The sequence below is a fragment of the Platalea leucorodia genome, assembly GCF_965183815.1.
Source record: "Platalea leucorodia genome assembly, chromosome: 6".
Taxonomy (NCBI): domain Eukaryota; kingdom Metazoa; phylum Chordata; class Aves; order Pelecaniformes; family Threskiornithidae; genus Platalea; species Platalea leucorodia.
This window is the reverse complement of record NC_138828.1, coordinates 17,966,100-17,987,234: the sequence shown is the minus strand read 5'-3', so window position 1 is coordinate 17,987,234 and position 21,135 is coordinate 17,966,100. Positions and strand designations below refer to the sequence as shown.

General features: G+C 37.3%; 1 protein-coding gene across 1 annotated transcript in view; it reads left to right on the top strand.

The window, feature by feature from the left end:
* Nucleotides 1-21,135, top strand: part of LRBA (LPS responsive beige-like anchor protein) — a 416,862-nt gene that overhangs the window by 335,034 nt on the left and 60,693 nt on the right. The window lies entirely within an intron of this gene.

The following is a 21,135-nucleotide window of genomic DNA, read 5'->3' as shown; positions in this document are numbered from 1 at the left end:
AGTCATATTTTCTCTTAGATATGACATTTCCTGTGTCTCGCTCTTAAACTAAGGTGAAGTACTCAATATACTTACCCTTTTTCCGTAATGGGTTAGACGTACAAGAAAACATATGTAAATATGGCTTGGTAGATTTATTTTTTTTCTTACAGAGTATGTGAGGTTGGTTTGTTTTGATGGAATAAGGTGGGAAAGAATTGGTTACATGTTCTCAGAAATTTCAAGAGAGACTACAAATTCCTTTTAGGTGAGAGTGGATGGTTGTTTTGTACTAGTCTGTGTAAAGGATTTTGATTTTTCCAAGAAAAATCTGGAATTTATCACTCCGAATAAGTAATGTGCAACAGGGCAAAAGAGGGTACTCTGAGACTTATGCTGTCAGTTACGTGTTTTCTTGGATGAAATATATTTTATTGCGTAGAAGTGTTCAGTAGGCTTCTATTAACAGCCCCAAACACTGCCAGAACAGAGGAACTGAAAAAAGATAATGAATCTGCCAGACCCAACCTACAAAGGTGAATGTTCCACCAGAAATCACATTACCCTGGAATTCCTGATCGTTTCAGACTTTCAGTTTTGTTGGGAAAACTCTTCACCTGCAGCAGTTGAGAGGTCAAAACTATTGTAAAAATTCCAAGGTCTGTTTCTGCTGCATAAGAAAAGATCTATGGCAGTGACTTTCCAGCATTTTTTTTCTGGGACCCCATAAAATTTTCCATCGAAGGTACATTTTCCTGTGTAGCGAATTTAAGCCGACTGACAGTAAGCCAAGACTTTCCTTCATTACCCGTTGTGGTCTCTTAGAGAAGTAGTCCATAGACCAAAGGCATCTGCAAACCACAGGTTGAAAACCACTGATTTAAGGAAGCGGCAGTAGTTAATTGTTCATGGGTCACTGTTAAAATGAGCATCAATTCAGTCTTGTGATGAACTGTCTTCTTGCTGTGACTAGCGATTATGGTTTTGTAGTGGTATAATTGCTAGTCTAATAGAGGTAACTAAGGTTAACAACAGAGATAAGTAAATATCATAGAATTATTTCCTGCCTTTATCCTGGTGAGATAGCAAATATATTAAGAAATCCCAACAAACCTCCAAATTTATTATGCCCTGAAGGAGGGTGGTTGAGCTTTACTAATATGGGACAGATTGCATGCCAGTAAACATAACTTTCAGGTGATAGTTTGTTTTCACAGGATTATCCCATTAAAACTTGTGCAGTGTTCTGGACATGTAAAGAGCTGTAGGAGCTTTTATTAACCGTCGTAATTCTAAAGATTTCACTTGTTGATACTGACTGTGGACCTGTCTGCCATAGTTGCTTTGGTTGGTTGAAAAATAGTGCTGATTGTAAATTGTGAATGAGTCTGTGGCCTGCAAAAACAGCTGTAATAAATTGTGAGGTATGTGTTGTGCACGTTCGTTTTCCAAACAATTTTTGAGTTGTTTCAGCCCAGAAGTGAGGCCTTTTCTGTTACTGAATAAAAATTAGTTTATCAAATTGGAGAGGAGTATGTGGTTACCTCTACATTTGATAGCTTTACTCCTTTAGCAAATGTTGAGATTGGTTAAAAACCCAAGAAGAGCAGGTAGATATAAATGACTAGTAAGTACATCCTAACGTAGGGTTTCGTACTCACATATGTGACACGCTGGCAGCGCCTCCGGGCACAGGCTAAATGCTGATTTGTTTAGGGCACGTAAACCTGGATCTTGCAAGCCATGGGAACGGAAGAGCGCGTTGTGCCACCCCCCCGGTTCGGCAGTCACCGTCCCAGGCACTAAGGCGCTAGACAGCTTTGTAAGAAGTAAACTCAGCTTGATTGGTACGGCACGAGAAATCAGTCATCTCACAGGTGAATATTTACAGCCCTTGTGTCGATGCTTGCTGTTACAGAAAGAGTAAGTGGTTGTTACTTCTCCAGGAATGAGATTGAGGTCCTCGGAAAGCTGCTGAGCACCCAGCCTCTTGGCGGCAGGTATGGCCATTTTTAGTGCTCCTCCAGACATTGCGGAGGATAATCAAAACAGTGGTGGCATGTAATTTACTCAAAGGCATTTCATTATTTAGATGGCTGTGGAATGACCAAATCCAACTGGTATGCAGGTAGGGATCTGGTAGTTTTGAAGCAGATGCAGTTTTATAACGCAGGTTTCAGTTCATATACTGGAATGACTTAAACCAGCTCTATTTTTTTCCTAGCAAGCTATAAATGAGTCCTTGGTTTGCAGTTGTATTCAATTATTTTAAACCTATTTACAATGTATTCTATTGTAAAGCTCTGACCTTTGATCTCCAGAATGGGTGCATGTCTTTTGTGGGAAGCAGGAAGTCTTGGGGCGAGTGACACTTGCGGCGCAGTTTATTTTACTTAGACTTTGATTCCCGCCCCCTCTCCCCCCCGTTTCTAGAACTGAAGACAAATTTCTGTTTCTATTGGATTATAAACAGGTTCTGGATAGCTTCAGCTGCTGCATAGTGCAGTGATATTTTAATTTGCTGGGTAGACATGTTTACTGTGTACTGTGTAGTTTATGAGTGTTACCATAAATGAGGTAATCTTGCATCTTGGTTTCCATGTGTGAAACATTACATGAGCTAATGCAGCTGCGCCACTGCTTGCTGGATATTAGTAGACTTTATTTGGACATAAAGTTTATACTGAACTGCTTTAAATATTTGTGCTAAAACTAGTAGTGCTGCTTTTTTAATGTGTTTTATATGACACTGACAGATGCCAAATTTCACAAAACGATGTAAGAATGTATAGTGGATTTCTGCTTTGTACCCCATTGTTCTCAATAACGGAGATTCCAGAGTGAAATAAAATTAATGACAACATTTTTAATTTATGTTCAGTTAGTGTTTCAGGGACTGCTTCATATTAAGTATACATAGGAACAGTAGCTTCCTAGCGTACCGCAGCAGTCCTAAAAACATGCATGTTCGCTCCGAAATCTGGATTTGGAATTTGAAGCGACACATGTGGGTTGTGAGAATAGAGAGAGAAAGTAGATCTCTGCTCAGTGGTTGAAGGAACATATAAAGATTTCTCAGTAGTTTAGTTTTACCTACCGAAATCCTTGAGTCATCGTGATTTTTAAAAGTCTTATGATTTTAGCATCTTTGGCCGTATTCTTTTTACTTAATTAAAAATATTGCACATTTTCAGCTTATGTAGCTAGTTAGGAAGGTGAAAGCTGTAGTACAGAGTAAGCTATAAAATATGTCGGTGTATTTTTCTAACTCAAGTATTAACACTTGCTTGTGATTTCTTGGGTTGAACTTAATTTACGTTCTTTTTTATAAGTCAGAACAATGGACATCTGTATAAAGTACATTTAAAAAGACACTAAAAATGATTTCGTATGATTAACTACTTAAAAGTAAGTACTAAAGAAACAGGTATATATATATTTTTATCAGCAACTTTAAAAGGGCCTCCTGCTGCTGACTATGTGTCCTGAAGATCTCCGATGTTATCTCATACTTTTCTCAAAATAGAATTGGAAATTATTGTTATAACTTCTTCTTTTTACGATAACATCTGTTTCATTATGGGAGTTTGTCTTTAAGCACTTATGTGGAAAAAGTAACCACTCGTTCAGTGAGCAGTGGGATTGCTGAAACCTGGTGTCCCAGGTATGTGCGTCCTCTGCTTCTTACCCGTTATCCCTTGGCAGTAACTTCAGCTTCTCCCAAAAATTCCTGCTGACACTGCAGCTGGAGAAGCACCACCGCTTTCGGTGGCTGCCAACGCACTGGCCGGCGTGCATGTGCTGCCTCACCAGATGCAACCAAATGGATACTAAGGATACGCACTGCCTGGCTTTCCCTTGGCGGGGGTATCTGTTTACCCCTCTTGCCTGTGTCTGAGCGTGGATTTTCTGAGCAGCTGTACAAACGGAATTATCTTTGAGACTTTTACCCATCTTTCAAATCTGCTTGAAATAAGCCAGAGGTTTCCATGTTACTAAGGGAGGAGTGGACAAACAGATGAACTGACAAGGAGCTGAGCACCTAAGGCTTCTTTCCTTAGGGAACAGAGTTAAAAATCAAATCTGAATTCAGTATTTTAAGTCCTTATGGTTCCTACATCAGCTGAACTCAGCACACAAGCTTTAAACCGACACATCATTCTCAGGAGCTTACAACTGGATTTGTACCAGTACTTGAATCTTCCCATGTTACCTTTTTTTGTTTCTTCATTTTTTTTGTTACTTGGATGATGGATATTATGGATATTTTTGTGTGTAAATTATACTTTCGTTTCTTGCAGTAATTTTGCTCCTTATGTGTGTTAGTCATTATGATGTGTCTAATCAAAGGGATGTGGAGTTATTTTGTGCAGTTAGAAAAAAAATGACTGTATGGCATGTTTTTGATTTTGTTTTGCCGAAGTCCAAACTCACAAATTTTCTAAAGGGGAAGTCTTTGGGATTTAGGTATTAAAAAGGCTTGCTATACGTATGGAATTAATGAAGTCCTTATAACAGAAGCAAGTTTTTGAATTCTGACTGTTGGCAATATTTCCGTTTAATACCCCTGTGTGTGCCGCGATTAACGTAAGGCTTAATGTAAACTTAGTTGCTTGTTTTCATATTTTTATTAATTACGTGCTTTTTACTAGGTGTATTAAACAGTTTGTTTCCCTTGAGTGGTCCAGCAGCTGTAAGGCCTTTGAAAATGTTCGTTAGTACACATCTCACTCAATATAATGTGAACCCCCCGCTGTTTTATGTAGAAGGATCTTTGGGTTATATAGTGAAGTTAGTCTACAATCCCTTTTTACTTGTAGTTTCCAGTAAACCCTTTCTTTGAGGTTTTTCCATTTTTAATCTCCAGTAAACCAGGCATTCTCACTTCAAATTTTGCCATAGTTTGTGTTTTTCCTTAAGCAGTTGCTCTTGAAATTTTTAGTTTGCAGGAGTCTAAGCTTTTATCATTTATTCGTTTCTAAAGCAATTTTCTAATTCTGTGGATACGTGGTTGAAAAGATGAACTCTGAAGCCTCAAATCTTCCTAGGCAAATAACAATTACATCGTATTTTGAGGTCCAAAATTTTTGATAATGATTTTCAGCTCTTAACTCTTGCATAACTGTGGAAACTCGTGACTTTGGAGAGCTGGCAGGGTAGCCCCTCTCCCTCCTCCTCCTGGTTTCCTTGTGCGAACTTACTGAAGGAATAAAGGTCTCTCTCTTCTCTTCCTCCCTCTTCCCTGCTCCCGAGATCGCAGCTACTGGTCAGGCAGGATTTGTGCCTGACAGAGGATACCATGTTCTGCCGGATTTACGTGGGCAGGCAGCCACCATCGCTTTCTGTTCCTGGTAATTCTGAAAGTTCCTAGTCTTTGGCCCATTTGAAGGCTTTTCGCTGTGCGCTTTCGTATTGCCCACACAAGTTTTGTGCAGAACTAAAGACTCAGCGTTACATGGTAATGTTATCATCTAGTGGCAATGAAATGACTGGCAAACAAACACTGAAACACAAGGCAGCTGATGAAGTTTCTGTCTGTAACTGAGTCACAAGCTTTTAAGGAATCTCTTTTCTACAAACACCTTTATTTTTCCTTTTGTGCATAGAGTGTGATACTGAATTTGTTACGTATATCCTCTGCTCAGGACCAATCAGATAATTGCAGTACTTACAAAAAAAAATTAAGACAAATTGATTTTAAAAACCTTCTACATTTTAGTATTTCTAGTCTTCCAATGTCCAGGAAAATATTTTATCAACATCTTAACTTTCAGTTTGGGGGCAGAAAGAGATACAGTTATGTCAAATATGAAACCATACAATTTTAACTGTCATCATGTCTTGATAATAATGATTTTTCCCACATTTACACTTTCATTTTTGCAGGTAAAAAGGTTTTATTATCTTCCTCTCTATCTGTGTGTGTGTGTACACACTAAGCTGAACATTTTCTTTGGAAGTTTTTAGTATTGCAAATAATCATACGCTAAAAATTTCATTTCAGCTCACAACAATAGGGCTTTTCATATGTAATTTGAAGGATAAATCAGTAATTATGCATTTAATTGGCTAATAAATCATAGCACATTTCCCTTATTTTCCGTAGTGCTATGCTAAATCTTTATAATGTGGCCTCGTGTATTTTTGTAAAAAAGAAAACTAAATGGCTTGTTTAGTGTAGGTACAGTGCACGAGTGACATAAATATGTAAAGCCTTCTACTGTGTTTACTATGTTATATGAGGAGTTCCTGTGATTACATGCCATGGGATTTTACGAATGTACAGTTTAAAGGAAGTATTGAAGTTTTAGATTTTACACTGTATCATGTATATATTTAGTATGTAAATAACAAGAGGGGAGCTTGCTCAAGCTAAAACGAATTTACAAAAAACCACGCAATAGAACTTTTTGAAATATGTGCATTTGTGATTCTGATTGTTGTAGCATCAATTCTCAGATTTTTATGATTAATTCTGTTAATTTTCAAAGTGGCTATTTAGTTGTGTTTTTTTTTTTTTAATTGGTGAACAGGGGATTTATGTAAATGCTTTAAAATTTGAGAAAGGTTTTAGGTAGCAGAATCTCTGCCTGTCATTTCCATTAACACTGCAGGTTACGATGCTTCCGTATTTCCAGTTTTCATTTCCTTATGAGTTAGGGCGTGGGGTCATTTGATCTGTTTGTTCTCATTCAGAGCTTGAAATTTTCCAAAAATATTTCAGGAATAAAATAACATCAACATTGCCACAATTAAATGATGAATACAGACCACGTCAGCTACAAAAGAATGAAATGCAGAAATAGACAAACCTTTTTCTAAGTCACTTCTTGCCCACGGAAAAGCACTGGTCATTTTATTGTTTGCCTGCATGTGAGGAAACTGGGGAGGATGGTTGTTCCAATAGAAATTGGGATTAATGTAACTGATTTACAGGAATTTAAGGCATGAATTACATTAAATCGTACACCTAGCAAATTCTGTCATCTCAGTGGCAAGGCCATTACGTAAAGTCACTGAAAGTTTTCCTTGATTACGCTTTCAGGAACAGTTAAGCAGCACTTCAAGACTCCTCCATATATGTACATGTATGCAAACCAAATTTGACTGGATTTTTAGTTTTTGTAAGAGGAGGAATATTGAATATACCTTACAGTGATTCCAGCCCAGCATCCTGTATGCTTTCATTTGTAACGTCGGAACGGTTGCGGATAGCGCAGGTTATTGTCTAGCTGATTGTATGCAATAGGAAAAGTGGCGAAACCTGACTTTGTCTAAAGATTTCTGAGTAAGATGGAATTTTTCTGTGTCTGTGTTTCCATGTCACCTGATTCCTGGAATAGACTCTCAGTATTGCTATAATAGAAGTTTGTTTTGAGCATGAAAGGAAAGGGGATTTTTATCTAAAACTTTACAATGAATTATTTCATAAAGCAATTTACAACATTTTCTAGGTGGAGTGACAATAGCAAGATTTATATTAATACAGAAAAATGTTTCCAAACAGATGTTAGCGTGTGTGCATGCACGCTAAGAGAAGTAGTGAAACACACTCTATTATTACATTTAATTTTAAAAAATCCACCTGCATGGTGGCTGCATAAATGTCCATTACTTTGATGTTTTGTTTAGTATGTTCACTTGAAGTTACTGACATTCTGGGGGATAAAAAGTATTTGGAGAATTGAGGGCACTGTAAGCTGAGCGATTAACAAATGGTTGCTAGCATTACATCTATAAACATTTGGAATATTCTGCATTAAGGTTGATGTACTCAACCAGCACTACTTGTCCTCTGTGCCACTCCCTGAATTAAATACAGCAATAACGCAATAGGACCAGTTAGAGAAGTTCATTTTACTTTGGATCGTTTTGTAGTAAGCAAGCATACCCTATGTAATCCCTGGGAGGCAAGAATTCTCGTCACATTTGGTTTTCAAATGTGACTCTTTATTTGCGGTCATCCCAGCTACTTCTTGTAACAATAATGAAGTAGAGAATAAGCCTAAGGTAAAGTTCTTTCCAAGGAGCGCTAGCTATTTTTGCTTTGATTCTCACAGTTTTCTTAATCATTTATTTCAAACCCCATGGCAGTTGGAGGGCACACATGTAACTGAATCTGGAATTGAAACCCAAATATTTGATTAAACCAAATGGTAATTTCCTGAATCTTCTTCAACGGAAGTGTAAGGAAAAACAATCTCCCCACATTCAGTTATCACATACATCATTACGGAAACGTATGTGGCTTCAGTAATTTATGAGTGTAGGGCAAAACCAGAGATTTCTACTCAGAAATACAGTCCACCACGGTCATAAGTAACCAAGTTGTATAATCCTCCTAATGAACGGTTTGATGAATAACTGTTTTCCATTTGCCCACTATACCAGTCCTGAAATTGTCCATCACCCATTTATTTTCTATGTGTATAATATTACATTGTGTTGTATTTTGTTACAATATGATGGAAGAGAAGTGTAAAGAGAGGGGGAGTCAATCATTAAGATACAAATTTTAAGCAGAGATTGGGTCTGTTCTTTGATTAACAAGACTGCAGTAACATTTATACATAGCATACTCTTACATTTTGATTGTATTTCTGGTTCTTTTTCTTCACTTGCGAGCTAGAAGTTCTTGGCAAAGCTGAATATACAAAATAAATATAAACCACACTGCAAGGATGGGTCCTTCAGAGAGGGATAGAGAGAGAGAGAGAGAGAGAGAGGAGAAAATGATTTAATGCAATAATGATTTTGGCTATACACAGGCACCCTTTTTTTTGTCTCGATTTGTTAAATTACCTGACGTCTGCATGTGTAATTTAAACAAAATTTTGTTCTCTAGTCTTTCTTCCTTTTGAGCTATCTTCTCAAGGAGAAGGATGATAGATGGAAACATAAACATAGCATGAGAATGTGAACTAGTTCCCAAACATTTCAGTGGTTTTTATAAACAACTGGTCATTGTTACCTTTTGCTGGATTACAGTTTCCTTTAGAACAACAGTGCTCTTCAGCTGCATTACAAAGTTGATTCTAAATGTTTTCGCATAGTTGCTTAAAGGCTTTAATGTTTAAATAATGGTTATGTAATTATACATTGTTTAAACAATTAGCTTTTAAGTCTAGCAATAAGCTCACATTTTATACACATACTACCAAAAATGATAATGAAACTGCATTTTAAAGATAGGAACTGACCTTAGAGTGAGCAACCATAGTTTAAGGACATTTGTTTCCATTTTAAAATTTCATTTTTAACATGCTCATTTTCATTTTGAACATGACTGTGATTCCCGCCGTTCTCCTTGGTCACCCTGTGAACACAGACATGGTCAGCAGCTAGTTTTTCTCCTTCTGAACCCCATTTTCAGCATTCCTTGTGCATTGTGTGCCCTCTTCTCTAGGATAGGGAGTGCCAGCTTGCATCTCGCTGGCCGGCGCAGGCACAAAGGGTTGTCTGAGGCTTGAACTAGAGTGCCTTGGAGGGGCAGGATTAACATCATAGCATGTTAGTTGTCCCCTAAGCCATTGTGGCAGCTGTTGATTTATATTTTGAAACAATCAAAATAACAACGATTGACACAATAAATTAAGACACTGCTTAGTATTTTAACTTTTAAAAAGTCTCCTAATATTTCAGGTCCACGGTTTTTGCTTAAGTCTTTTAAAAATAACACAGAATTGCATTTTTAATCTTCTTGAACTGCATTCATACAGTGATTAAATTAGGAATTTTTTGGATGTGTAATAGTTTAATACAGTAGCAGAAAGCCTAAGGATAGAAAAAATCACTCTTTAAAAGTTAAATACATTTTATCTATTTTACAGGAGCATTTCAGAAACCGTATTTTATACCCGTACTACATTTTAATTTTAGATACTGTACATCTTTAACAACTTTCTAATTTATACAATTTTTGTTTCATTGTCAAAACATTTAATTATATCATGTCTTGAAGGTGTAAAGCTGTCAAATAAATCAGAGGCTCAGTATAAACATTTGGTGAATTGCTTTTGCTACCATACTGTAGTTGTTACTGGGCAGTTAGTGGAACTTTTTTAAAGCATTTACTCAGCAGGTACAGGACAACGCTGGTACAATGAATTGCTGATTGCTTGTAAAACAGCAGGTAGTAATGCCCTCACTCTTTGTAATTCTGCTTTCTAAAATAAAGTGGCAAGGTAGCGTGGCAGAGAAAGCCAATATGTTTCCTGCCTAAGGGCTGCTGGAGATTGCCAGTCCTATTTCCAAAAAAAAAAAAAAAAAATGTAAAATTGTTGCTGTTTTCCGTAGCGCAAAAAAAGAAGTCCCACCGCTAGAGGGAACGAACCGCCTTCGCGCTCTGAAAAATTTGGCAACAAGGGCATGAAAAATAGCAAATGCAAAGACTGGGTTTCTTTATGAAGGGCTTAACAGTTGTATTTAAAAAACAAACCAGCAACTCGCAGGTGTCTTTAAAATGTTTAGACTTCATATGAAAAGAGAAAAGTCTTCCTTTTTTAACCAATATTTTGTTCTGGTGTTAATACGAACTACAGGCTCCCCAAAGTGGGGTTTGGATGAAGTAAATTAGTTCTACTTTGAAGCTTTTCTTTTCTCCCCCTTTCAGGATGAATGGGGAGGCCCTTGAATGAAAGCTGCTTTTCATTAGGGCCACCACATACCTATTTGAAAGGAAGAGCTCCTTTAGCACATACAAACACTGGAGTAAAGGAAAGCTTCCTTTTTCTACCAGAAGACCATCGGCTAAACAGCTCCTAGCTTCTCTTTCCAGTCAGGTGGTTTCCAATCAGAGTTAATTACTCCAGTCATTTATTCTAATCACCCTCTTCGTATGGCCAGCGGTACTCTGTCACGGGGTGGCATCGTTTGAAGCCAGTTAGGTTTGAAAGCCACTGCAGGGTACTTGAGGCTCATTAGCGAGGCCTCTCCATGCCTGGCTCTGGATATGCTCCCTGATTAACTCCCCGTGCCCCGCCGCCGCCCCCTCCCCTCCTCCAGCCCCCATTAACTCTTGCCTTGCTGCTTGCCTTTTGCTTGCGCGGGGAAGGAAGCGGCTAGGCACCGGGCCGCCCGCACCGAAAACAGGGCCACCTCCCATTTGCAAACGCCTCTGAATCGCGTCCTTTTCCCGCTGCGCAGAAATGGCGCCTTTTTCTTGCGAGGAACGACTGGCGACGGCCTCGCGTTTCTGGCGGTGCGGGGCCCTCCGTCCCCTGCGGCGGGGCCGGCCAGGCGGGGCCGGCGCTTCCCGCCGGCCGCTGAGGCGAGGGGTGGGCCTGGCCGGTGGCGGGCCTGACGCGCCTTTTTGCTTTCTTCCCGAAGACTACGGAAAGGTTTCCTTGCTCTCTGGCATTAAAAAAAAAAAAAAAAAAAAGCAGCAGCTTGTCCTCCAAACTAAAGGGTAGAACTGAAAACACAGACTTTTTAAAAAGAGTGCTCACTTCAGGCTTCGGTTACAGAGGCTGGACTAGGCATCTAAACCACTGGCAGTACCTGCTCTGTCGTGTGGTGGTGATGGTGAGGAACCATGGGGACCTCAGCTTTCCCGGGTGGGATCAGCCCGTTACGGTTCTGAACAGCCCGGACTTTGAGGCAAGGACCTGATGGTATCCTCGGGCTTGTCTTACTCTGGGTAAGAAAGCTTGCGTGCCACAGGTACGGGATTTTATTTTAAAAAAACTCACCTACTAGTGTTCCCCTCAGTCAGGCTACCTAGTTTTTTTAGAATGTTAGTTGATTAAAACCTTGTAATTTGGTTGTTGCTACTTAAAAACATTGTGTAACATTGTGGTGTTTTTTGGCTTTTGTATTTTTTTTTTTTTTAAACTTGTTCTTTTTCCACACTGGGAAGTAATGTCATAGATAGTTGCTTGCTTGTTTGCCCTGTAAAGAGCAAGAGCTGTTTCTGGGAGTTCAGCCTCTGAATTAAATGGTTATTTGGAAGATGGGAATTAAATACTGTTTTATTGCAGTATATTTTATTTCTAAATGTTGGGGTTTTGTAGGCCATCTTCTATGAAGAAAAAAAAAACTATATTGTTGATATAAGGGAAAATTCTAGGGTTTTCTAGCATCTTATTTAGCTTATAACAGGAAAAAACTAAAATGTTAATAACTGACCATATGCTTTTTCAGCATATAACCTCTGAATGTTAATAGTATTCATCTCGTACGCCCTTCCCGTTAACACGGTTCATGGCAGAGTAATATAAAGGTTATGAAAAGTTTGCTCTCAACTGGCTACAAAATGTCTGTTGCACTTGGAGGTGTTTACACCGCGATTTCCTGAGCATGCTCAATATACTCAATATATCACTTGTCTTTCTGTGTACAGCTGTCATAGTAGAAATTTGAAGCAATTTAGGTGAAAGAAGGGACTAAAATCTAGAAGAAATTAAACTATCTACAGGAAGGCATTTTGAGCAAAACTAGTTGAAACTCAACATGCAATGCATGACGAAATTAGAATAAAAAAGAGATTTCACATGTTCTAAGGGTGGACATTTTAAGAAGTAATTTACAAATACAATCCATTTTCAGTTTGTTTTCTTTCAAGCATTGAACCTGACTCCTAAGAGCTTTTTGTTCTGTTACAAATTCCAGCACTAGCCAAACTACTCCCAGGGAGCGGGAGACAGCTGAGGGAATCCACTGGGACAGGGCATGACAAACAGTCAAGACTGGGGCAGTGTCCTCCTTAATCAGGAGGCTGTGGAAGTGCTTGTCCTAGGGTATTTGGTAGAAGGTGAGCCACCCTGAGCACCAGTTGGTCTGGATCCAGACTTGCTGGTAGCTTGCTTAGCAAATATGCCAGAACAAGATGTTAAACAGAACCTGCTGTGTTTGGGCAAGTTGCAAAGAGCAATTAGTATCTTCCACAAATCTCTCTTTTTTTTTTTTTTTTTTTTTCTTAAATGCTGAATGTAGAAGCTGATAATGTCCTTGATGCACAAATTCTCCCTTTCTCTGTCATTGTTAAAGTCAAATAATGATTCTCCTGCGTCATTCCAGTTAAATGCCATCTTTAAGGAGTCTAGTGTCCTTGCCAAACATACCTTGTATTGTGATCCTAAGCAACCACTCAGAACATCTTTATAAAAGATCAGGGCTTCACTGTTTGTAATCTTTGCAAGGAAGCAAATCCCATGCTTATCTATGGATGTTGGCCCCAGAGTGGGTTACACATTTGTGCCACGTGATGATATAGTGCTGTTTCCTATTTTGGTAACTGTTTGATTTATTCAGATGTGGTACCCTAATTGGCTTTGTAAATCTTGTGTTCTGTTCTCCAAAAGCTCTCGAATGCTTCCTATTCTGTGAGTTAGCAGACAAGTCAAATGACAATATTGAAATGACTTGTCTGCTTGACTTGCATCTAAACTCTGTTTTAAATTTTAAATTCCTTGACCTTTTGTCATGCCATTTCCTAATCTTAAACAAATTTTTCTAGAACATTTTTTTCCCAGAACTGGCTTCAAAGACAAATTAGATTAGTCTCTACAGCTCTTCTGAGATGTTTGCTTGTGCTATTTGCAGTGATTTGAAGACCATGTGTTTGCAAGCATTTCTGTCTCCTCTTGCATGCATACTAATACTTGTTGATCATTGCAGTTCTTGTGAATTGCATATACAACTGACACATCAAAGCACAGCATAAATGCTGCAAGCTGTTGAAACAGTGCAAAAATAAAGCAACAGTTGACTTCAAGGGCTTACAGAGTAAATCACAAGGAAGAAATGTACGAGCAGTTTAGATATAAAATATGTTAAAAAAAAATCACCAGTTTCTCCCAGTTTGAAGTGTATTGTGCTGTCATTAACCAGACGGTATACATAGGCTAGAACTTTAATTTGAGGATTAAATGGGATGGTAGTACTGAGCCTAATACTTAACGTGAAAGCTGTTTCAAGTGTAGTTTTGTCTGTGTTCACATAAACCTTTTTTGCATTTTGGTCATGCAAGTTCGGTTCATGTTTCAGATGTTTTCTAAAACTTCATGACCTTCGCTGCATTCACTATGTTTCACCATATTTTACATTACAGTTATGCTAGCTACGTATTTATTTAGCTTAAGAAGTAAGCTAAAACCCCAGCACTGGGTAAGTGTACTCTAACACTTTCCTGAACTTCAGAGTTTGGCCTGTTTCTACCTTCAGTGAAAAAGCTTGTTCAACCTCAAAGGCAAGCAAATTTTACATGGTTTGAAGTTTTGTAGTGTGTATTTTGCACCTCTCTCTTAATGGAAAAGAATCTGTAACATTAAAAGGTGAGTCGCTGTTTACCATGACAAATGCCCTTTCAGACGTGTGTAGTACTCTGACCTTTCAGTTTGTCTTTGGCTAATACTTGACATTCGGAAGCAACTGTGGTCATGTTGGCAAGGCTCAAGGAGATGCCAGGCAGAAGTCCCTCGGCTAGAAGTATGCAAGTTAGCTGAAGCATTAGAAGCCGTATACCTGCATTAACCTTCTGAGAGGAAAGCTATGTTAGCTTGGCAGCACGGGATGCTAACACGATTGCACAGCTTCACTGCCAGCTCGGTCAGCTCGATCAGTACACAACACTGCATTGTGAAACACAGTCATATCTTGTGGGATTTTGGTGTTTAGGGTTTTTTTTTTTTAACACAAAACTTCATTTAAACTAATCTGACTGAGCCAAGTGTCAGCTGTGTGGTTAACAGCCTGTGCTTCCATGGTAATAGGTTCCAGATCCAGGCTGTCAGTCTTCATGCAAACAAGTGCTGGAGGAACTGGGTGAGGAATTGCTGAATTTCAAGGAGGAGGGAGCTTCCTGCCTCCTTTTGGTGCTGTGTGTGAGGATTTTCAAAAGGGATTTTCATTCGCTGTCTTGGCCTCGGGATGTTGCTGACTCTTCTGGAAGACAGAATCCTCTGACAACATAGCAGACATTTTAAATGTGGACAAAAAATGCAGGGGCGGAGTGGGGGTAGGTGGAAATGGTGGAGAAATCAGCAACACCTCCTGGTGTTATAAATACTTGCTTTTAGCCATATTTGTAGTAATAAATGGTAATGGTATAACCGGTCGCGGTTAGATTTTCTGTATGTCTCTGGGGAAGGACAAATGCAAGCCACATATATCAGTATTATCACAGTCATGAATAATGACAGCCATTTCTGTGATTCCACAACTGTAATTAATTATGGCTTTTATGGATTATTTTTCATGTAGGGGAATTTAATAAAGACCTCCTGATCATTTTTTGTTCCTATCACAATCCTTCTGTATCTCTTCTACCTCTGGTGGAGAAGAAATCAAACAATTAGGAAGGGGCCATTCTTGGTATGCCTTTTGAAAAGCATCTTTTGGTTTATGGAAGCGGTTGGCTGAGACAGGTTTTGCCCACTATTTTTTTCAATGGGAAAATTAGTATTGTCACAACCATGACCGGTGGAATATGCGAACAAGTGAGGTAAGCCAACACGTGAATTTATAGTTCGTTAACTGTTGAGTACCAGCATGCACTCTCGAGGAAAAGGATATACCAGTTACATGCACGGTGGGCAAATCAGCCCTTATTCAGCATGCGACACTAACTACACTACTTCAGGACCCGTGTTGGCTTTGTTTAACCTGTTTTCAGTTTCTCTACACTGTGGTGTCATCTTCGGAAGTTTGTGTTTTTAAGTCTAGCTCTCCAAATGTTCTAACAGCCTTATGCTTGTGTCTTCTTCTGACGGGTAACTTTGGAGATCCTGCAAGCGAGGATGCTTTACTTCACCTTTCTAAGTTGTTCTACTATGAAGGCTGTGGAATTGCTCACAAGAGTAAAGAAAAACAACTGTGTAAATGTTTTCGCTGATGGCACCTACGGTCGATGTCTAAACTTTGAAACTTAACAACAAAAATGCAACATTTGGTCTGTTTATCTGTATACTGTTAATGGAAAATTGTAGCAATTTTGCCTTAAAATATTGCTCTCAAATTTGCAGATTATCATGGATATACTAAGAAATATTTTTTAAGGGTGATCACTGCCCTTTATGGAAAGAGTAGCTAAGAACAATCCAAGGCAAGTTTTCATATTCACCTAAATCTTTTATTCCTGGCACCTCATGACAGACATTTCAGTTGAGATTAAAGCCGAATTTCAAAGGAAATGTAGCTTTCATTTCATAAAATACGTTACAGCTGTCTGACTTGTCCATTTAAACTACAAAATAACAGTTGTAGACTGAATTTAGAAATAACCAAAAGATGCAAAAGTGCTCAAGATTTTTAGCTGAACATGCTACTAATTCACTCTTATTTTGGTAATAATTACATAAATTCAGGTAGGAGTTTGAGTCATTAGATTGCAAAATATTTTGCTTTGTTTTCGTGCTGCTTATGCAGAATATACCTTGCCACAAAATTCTGTTTCATTAAGTTACACTATTACAAAAAATTTCTCTTTTGTCATTACTTCGTACCTTATTGTTAAATACAGAGAAGTAGAAGGAGCAGAGGAAGGGAAGTTTATCTTCCAGAGATCTCCTATGTCTGAGCTTCTTCTCAGATTGTTGATATCCTTTGTTCTATACGATCAGTCGTCTTCAGTAAAGCTTCTGAGTTAAATCTTTTTATTAAGATTATATTTTCCAGAGTTCTTTTTCTACTTTATCCTGGTATTGGTAACCAAGTAGAGAAATAAAGTAAAATGCTAACTTTGGTTATAGCAGTAATGAAGAATACGTTGGCAGTGCACTTCTGGAACACAGGAAAAAAAAAAGAAAAAAAGAAAAAATGAGGTAGTTTTTATAACGTAAGCTTTAAAGTAATTGCTCACTTTCTGAAGTATTTCGTGTTTAAAACAAATTGCAAAATACAGTAAATAAAACTATATGCATTTGCTTGGAACAGTTATTTAACTAGTTAGAAACCAGCAATCTTGTAAACAGTTTTGATGCCCGTTTCATCCTTTTGAAATTTGTATTACCTCATGCAGAACTCGGAGTTTTCTCCTTAGTACGTCTGCTGTCCCTTCCTCTTCCTCCTGATATCTTCAAGGCAGGCTTGAGTTCAATATCTTTCTAATAGCTTTTTATACTTTTTTTTTCCTCAGATGTCTACCCATGTGATCAAATAGGGTTGCTGGTGAAAGTGTGTTCGGTAATTTACTTTTAAATGCTAGTGGTTACTGAGAAACCTCAAAAGATAAAGCCAGCACTTCAAGAGTTAATGTGTTATTAGGAGGACAGGAAATCTGGCAACTATTGCAGAAACTAGACCTAATGGTGCACACAAACAATTTGTCAGTCTTGGTAAATGTGAATAGCTTTCCGCAAAGTGGCTGCTTTTGCTTTGTTTGAACAGCCTAAACTTTTCCTTTTTGGACTTTAAATCTTAGAAGTGAAATGTGATCCACATATTGAATCAAAATAATTTAATTCAAAACATATTTTGATTGGAACAAGGTTGACATGGAAAGAAACTCTAGAATAAAAAAAAAAAAGTTGAAAGGACTTTCTATCATATATTTAGCAGGAAAATTTGAAACAGTTCTAATTAGGCTGAAAAAAACAGCCTTCTTCATTGTAACTTACAGAGGTCATATATCAATGTTAAGGCAGCATTACCAACTTGTGTCTGAAAGCCTGCACATGCAAACATAATTCCAGTTGTTTGGTTTTGTTGGTTTGTTTTTTTGTTTTTGGTTTGGTTTTTTTTTTTTAAACGTACGTGCATGCACATGCTTCCAAGCCAGAATACGTACTTAGTTTAAAGTAGTTACCTGGTGCCGCAGTTGTGTGCGTGCTTTGTCTTGTTCAAGAAGAGTATTTTTCACATCCAAATTGTGTTTGTGCTAAAGATGTAATTCATGCTTTTCTGTACGTACAAAAATATTTTTCAAGTGGAATGTAAAAAAAGAGACTAAATTATTTTAAGTGTTTCAAAGGAAATTCCTTACTTCAAAGAGGAATTAAAATATTTAGCCCATTAAAGGCAATAGGCAGTCATTTGTACTTGAGATTTGTAATTGCTTACTTGCCGATGTAGTGTGTTCCTGGTTTGGTTTTGTTTTTGTTTTGTTTTGTTTTTTTAATTGAGTGAATAAGAAAGATTATTCATGTATGAGAAGCAGTTTTGGTTTCTCGTCAAGGTTTCTACTTTCATTTTAACTATATGAAACACATTTTGTGTAGGTTGGACTTCTTTTCTGTCTTTCAAATAAGAGTTACATACATGCTTTATGCTGTGCTTCAAGATTACTTTGCTTTAATCAGCATAGGAATAAGGCAAGCAAGTCTGTGGTCTATTTCTGAATAGCTTGATTATGAATAAATATCTATGCTGGTGAAAAGAAACACAGTTAATCTTTTCATCTAGTTTCAGCAATGGAACATCCCAATCTCAAGCATAGTATATATTCATTTTTAATAGACATCATTTCATATGCTACATGTCATTACATAATCTAAACCAGACAGAAAAGTAGAGGGCAAAAGCCAATAGTAGTCACTTTAAAGATACAAATCTTGATTCCAAGGGTATAATATTGTTTGGGAAAATACATCATAATAAATGGGTAGAGTATTTACACTGGGAAAAGGAAGAATCTTCCCTAACCTGCCTGTTTTGTGTTTTTGTTGTTCCAACCATGTTTTACCAAATCATTTGTATCAGTATTAGACTGGTATTAGTCTTCGGTTGCTAGCAGGAAATTATTCTCCATTCATTCCTTTCAGAAAACAGGGCAGAAAAAGATGCACATAAAATAATGAATTTCAGAGTCGTTCATGAAGAAGTAGTAATTTTGATTGCACATATTCAGTGACATCAGATTGTGCATTTGAAAAATATTTATGAATAAACTAAAATTTCCTTGTAAGATCAAGGCTTCAATTTGACGTGTCTGAAGCATTTCTACCTTGGGAATGGAGAAATGAAAGTTACTAATAGGTGTTTGTGTTTGACATCTGTATACTGTACTTTTTAGCATATCTCAAGTGTTTTAGCCTCTGCCTAATAGATCTCATTAAAGAAACAGATATCAGCCCCAAGACAGTTTGTCAAAGTTAATATGAGTCCCTGTGGACAGAATTGACAATTTGTGTGTGACTTCATGTGACGGTCTTTTCATGGTCTTGTTTGATCCTTTAACAATTGGGCATTAGTCACTGATTTATTTTACAATAACTCAATAGGATTGAATATTACTGTATTACGCTGGACGTTTTAGAGGATTTTCTTGTTTTGCACGTTTTCCTCAGAGCACAGAGTAAATGATGTACTTGGTCTGCTGTGGGAGTGCTAACAATTGATTGGTTTGCTTTAAGAGCAGCATGGGAAGGATGTTAGTATCCCATCGCTGCATGCCGTATTTAACTTGAGCCTTAATGAGCACTGGCTGTCCTAGATGCTTAAGTAATCCTAAATGCTTAGCATTCTATACCCTTGGTTTAGTTGTGCAAGAGGTAAATGCTAACAGTAACATTTTTTAAAAAAAAAAACTCCCTTTTTAAAACCGGATAGTTATGCAAATTGGAACTTTTTCACTTCTCAGATTTTCTTTTTTTTTTTTTTTTTTTAAGGAATAACAATACTTAAATAGTACATACCAGTGTGGCTATAAAGTGCATCCCATGTACTGGTGCACTGTGTTGTTTTCCTTGAAAGTCTACTTTATTTTTTTAATCGTTATGCAGACTGTTAACTATTGTTCCTCCATCGATTGTGTCATAGCGTAAGCACTTCCCTCCAACCAAGAGCTTAACGGTGAACCTGAAAAGACAGGCAAGCTTATTTAGCCTTTGAATTTGTGTGCTGTGTTTGGTCTGTCCTTCAGGGTCCTGGGTATTGATGCCGACTGTAGTAATTTTTCATTTAGCCCTTTTGTTTGTGATTTGGCAAATAAGAAAGAAGATTTAAAATGACCTAACATGGAAAAAAAAATACAAGAAGATGATCTACTTTTGAATCTGTATAAATTACAAGTGTAAAATAATTTTGAACTTGAAATAGAGAAGTAAATTCAGGATGGCTCCCAACCATTCCACGAAAAGGCAGAGAGTGTGTTTTAGTTTTGCTTTCTTAAGAAAAAGTCACATCTAGCTTTTGAAGAAAAGGAAAATACGAACAACCTGCACATACTAAATATATCTATATACACATTTTATATATATATATATACATATATATATATGAATCACAAGTTCTTAACACTATTTTTCCTGACATTAAATAGTTATAATGATAACAGTAAGTATATTCTAGGGTTAAATTTTTTTTAGCAGGATAGCAAGAAAATTAATTCCTATCATTGTCATTTGCTGAGCCCTGTAGAATTTTATGGCTGCACATTGTAGTATTATGGACACTCATGAGACTCCTGACTGGTTTTATCTTATTAAACAATTTTGAAATCATTAATTTTTAATTGGCCTGCTTGTGGTTTTTTATAGTTTTAATTGTGTGTCTGTGTCTAAATGTTGGCGCTTTTTTAATTTAAAAAAAAAAAAGAAAAAAGTAAGAAAGAAAAAATCCTGTCTAAGCATATGTATTGTAAGGTATTTCCATATGATCATCCAAAGAGATACTATACTGTGTGGTAATTCATTTTAAAGAATGCTTTCAGCAATTCAGTAGCTGGGAATCCTAATAAAAATAATAATAAAAAAAAGAATGATATGATGTCGAAGATATGTACAGGTCTTTTCTTGATTGAAAGTTCTAATTAAGTGAATCGAGGAAAATTAACTGAAATTAGCTGTCAGAAAGTCACATTTAAATGAGTGATGATCTGGTGTGGCAGTAAACATTTAAATGATATAAATTGCCATTTAAGTGTATGGTTTAATGTTTGTCATGCATTAATATGACATGAGACTGCAGTGACAATCAAGCAGCTTGCTCTAATTTGAACATATTTAGGGCTTTTGTGTGGAGTGCACCACACAAATTAAGACAATTGCTGTTTTATGTGTCAATTTAAATGTTGTTTTCAGGCATCGGTTAATGAAACAAACCCATCATTTTTGTGTGCAAATTGCAGAGTGATTTCCTTGGTTTTCAGATTAATTTTAACTTCCTCTGCTCAGAATTAGGAATTTCCTTTACAAGGAAAATGCCATTCGTTTCGTTAGATGGAGAGAATATCAGACTTTGTTACGTTGTTTCATTTGCTCATTCAAATAAGAAATATAT